Source organism: Austrofundulus limnaeus, unplaced genomic scaffold (genome assembly GCF_001266775.1).
Source record: "Austrofundulus limnaeus strain Quisiro unplaced genomic scaffold, Austrofundulus_limnaeus-1.0 Scaffold14, whole genome shotgun sequence".
In the NCBI taxonomy this organism is placed as follows: domain Eukaryota; kingdom Metazoa; phylum Chordata; class Actinopteri; order Cyprinodontiformes; family Rivulidae; genus Austrofundulus; species Austrofundulus limnaeus.
The window spans coordinates 2,443,969-2,447,872 of record NW_013952416.1 but is presented as its reverse complement, the minus strand read 5'-3'; the positions used below and the strand labels follow the sequence as shown (position 1 = coordinate 2,447,872).

General features: G+C 37.5%; 1 protein-coding gene across 1 annotated transcript in view; it reads left to right on the top strand.

The window, feature by feature from the left end:
* Window positions 1–2,969: 2,969 nt before the first annotated feature.
* The window catches only part of ipo11 (importin 11), a gene marked incomplete in the record, with an annotated part of 131,874 nt that continues 130,939 nt past the window's right edge, over window positions 2,970–3,904 (top strand). Inside the window, 1 exon segment of the mRNA XM_014002678.1 lies at window positions 2,970–3,083.

Sequence of the window (3,904 nt, the reverse complement as noted above, 5' to 3'; positions counted from 1 at the left end):
ACACACACACACACACACACACACACACACACACACACACACACACACACACACACACACACACACACACACACAGATACAATCTCTGACTTGCACACTCGAAGTCTGTTTCATGCCTGCATATTTATCAATTTTTATATCTAGCTTAACAAATCCAGCTTTACCAGTTTAACTTCAGATTATCTCATCTGATATTACCCAACTTTAGTTTTAACTAAAAGCCTTCCAGGTGTTCTCCTGTTGTCTTATAGCTGCTCTTTGTACAGTTATTAATGATTAACTATGTCTCAATTCAATGTGCTCATTGTCTGTGGATTCAGACCAAACCTATTCTCGCTGTATAATTCAGAGAAATTAGATTTAGATTTAACTTTAGACTTAGATTTCTCCTACGATTTTTCTCTGTGTTTTTAGGGAACTTTAACACCTCGTTAAAAAAAAAAAAACCAAACAAATCTTTCAGTAAGTGTGTACAGAAAATGGATGGATGGATGGAAATCTTTGAGTGAGCTAAAGTTTCCCAGTGACTTTGTACTGACGGTGTATATGGATGTTGTGAACACGTTGTGGCGTGCATGACAGAATTGTTTACATTAGTTGTCCTTTTGATATTTTGGATCATTGCTGTTCTGTGATTTAACACGAAAAGTATAAAAACAAAAATCGGCATGTGTAAGTTTTCAGGTTTACTTCATTTTATAGCCGCATTCTGTGCTTTTGGGTCTTGATTTGATTTTTTCCCATAGCTTTTTGTTTGGAGATGTGGTTCCTCTAGGGTTGTCAAGCAGATTTATTCAAGTCCAAAGAACTTCCAAAGTATGTGGACATCTTATTGGTCCAGACTCAGTTTTAAGCTCAGCTGTTGTCTCACTTGCCATGAAATTGGTTAGCTTCCTGTTTGATTCAGAGTTGGAAGGTGTCCAGTCAACTTCCATGTCAAAGTAACACTAAGGCCTTATTAAAAATCCATGGTCCTAAATGACCCCTGGACAGGTCTCACCTGTCTGTTTATCCTTCCTGGACTGTAGAAATGTTTCAGCTTCTTGTTAGTTTACTCCTCTTTTTGCATCGGCCAACTTTTCTGGTATGATTCCTATGGAGGACAGAAAATGTCAGTGAAAATTTTAATGTTTTTATTTTTTTTAACACAATTTAATATTAATACCCACTATGAGGCTAATTCAGTCGAGAAAAACAAAATCTTTGGAAGTATCCAACTAATTATCAGTAATTATGCATACATTTAGGCATTGCAAAAGCAAAAATGACATACTTGTCATCATATTAGATTGGTTTTGAACAAGCAACAAACCCAAGGCATCAAAAAGTCAGTTTACACAGCTGCACATTCAACAGCTGCTCCAACCATTTGGTTATTGCCTCGTAATTCAATATTACACAACTGCATCCCAGATTCACTTTGAGCAATTAAATGTTGGTTGTGACCGAGTTGGCTGAACTCTTTACCATGAACAACAGGGGCTAGCTATCATCAGGGAGGTTTTTTTCTTGTGTGTGTGTCCTGATAGTAAATACATTCCATTCACATACCCCGGTAAGTGGAGTTACCAGTTTGCCATGCAGCTCCTTCACAGTGGCCAAAGGACAAATGTCTGGATGTTCATTGACTGTGCTGGCCTTGTGCGTCAGGTAAAATGACAAATCAGGATTATAATATCAAGTTAAACACTGTAGGATGGGGTTCTCCACCTTTTTTTGAGACTGACAGCTACTTGAGGATTACTGAGTGAAACGAAAGYCCTGGCTACTTGTTTGATACGAACTTAAATTTGCACAACTCACTTCAGGGATCAYTAAAGCATTTTTGAATTTAGGTCAAGCCATTTAGGTCCCACTTGAGAACCCCTGCAGTGAAATTCTGAAGGGGGTGGAGTTCTATGGTGTGTGAGTGGGACAGACTCAGCAGCAAGAGGACAGCCAGGAGCCAGGAGGAGAGWTGTGGCTTTGACATACTCCTGTTGCCATTATTTAGGGGGTGTTTTGTTAATAAGAGCACAGCACAGCACAGGGATGACTTTTATGTCCCTTTTTTGCACACTGAGGGATGTTTCTTTAGCATTTAGCGCACTGCTTCAGTTGTTGTGAAAAAAAAAACAACAACTTTTCCATGTCTGTTAAACAAAGTGCAGAAATACATGATCAAAAATTTTTTTCACTACAATGGTCTCTGAGTAGTTTTATTGCAATAAAATGAGAGTCAACATGCATACAGCAATACAAGTTGAGTCTGAGGACACAGCCCCAGCGAAGCATCTTTACACCTTTAGTAAAAACCAGTCCCAAAACTGGTTATTTTTGACATGCAAGGGATGGCTCTTATCTGAGCAGCAAAAARTCCTTGTTACATTAAAAACTTGTTCTGTGGTCCTTAAACAGAGGAAAACTAGAATGTGGTTATACTTCATATTTCATCGTCTCTTACATGTTCACATTCCAATAGTAACAAAGTAAATAGRTCTGCAATCCAATTGTGCAGAAACTACGGGTGTTTGTGTGTGAGGTTTAAACTGAAACAACAAGAAACAACACTTTAAAGGTGCTCTACCGGAAGCTTACATCAGTTGAAATGATTCAGAATGTATCATGACAGTATAAGCATACAATACATTTATAAGTAAAACAAGAAAGAAACAATTAAAATACATTCAAAACTTAAATAAATGGGTGACAATTTCATTTTSCTTCACACTTCCACGATGAGTAATCCTCACAATAAAATCAGAAACTGAAGGGAGACAGGAGAAATGTGCAGACTTATATGTAATTTATGTTTTTACTTTTTTTGGTACAAATTCAAGGTAAAGTCGTTGTACCAATGAAGAATAAAACGCAGGTTTTATTAATTATTTTTAACATTTCTGTGTTTTACATGCTCGCACAGATTTGTTTTGATGCATGCGTACTAAACCTCTGACGTCATCACGGTGCGCCGGCTGTACCACTCGCGCCCGTTCCAACCAGCGTGTGTTTCCACAAGTCTCATTACATTTTACCATTGGCAGAGCTTCCACAGCAGCCACTCTTACAAGCACAGATTCGAGTTCTGTTCGGTACTCCTTTGGGTGAGTCCAATTTTAGTTCTCGTTTTTGTGTCAATTGTCAAACGTGACACGATTCCGCAACGCCGACGTCGTCGGCCTTTTTTGTGGTTTCATGTTGAAGAAGTTTAGCTTGGGTAGCTAGTTGAAGTTAGCTAATGATGCTTGAGGGTAAATAATAAACTCTGTCCTCTTATTTTTCAAATTGAGCTTAGGTTGGTGACGTTTTTTGCTCTTTTACAGATAAATTCTAGCGATGCAAGTCAGTAATAGTTGAGACATATTAATGTCTGAGTTTATTTGTTTGTTTTTTGCTCCCCGTGCGTGTTATTGACATGCCGTTTTCGTATAAGCTATTTAAAGAGATACCACTGTACTCCAGGAAAAACTCGGGGACAAACATWACAAGAAGATGTAATAGAGTCAACCAGCAGATGACAACAACAAAATGGCATGATGGCGTTTTGCGCCTAACATGAGACTTTAATTGGCTTTCTAGCGCTGAAATTACTTCATTAACTGACACAGTAATTACTTTTGAACATAGAAGATAAAAAAATGGTTTGATTCATAAATTAAGATAGCTACATCTGCAAAACAAAACAAACAGGAGAATCCGTGTATGGTTCGTTCTTTGGTTTTTTTCGTTTCAAAATAAAATTGCAAAAACAAAACAAGCATGTTGTTTTTTTTGTTTTTAAAAGCTAAATGTGAAAATGCAAAATCGAATTAATAGAAAATCAACAGCGTTTGATTTTTGCCTTAGCCATCTAAATAAAAATAAAATACGGTTCTTTTAGTGTGTGTGTGTGTGTGTGTGTGTGTGTGTGTGTGTGTGTGTGTGT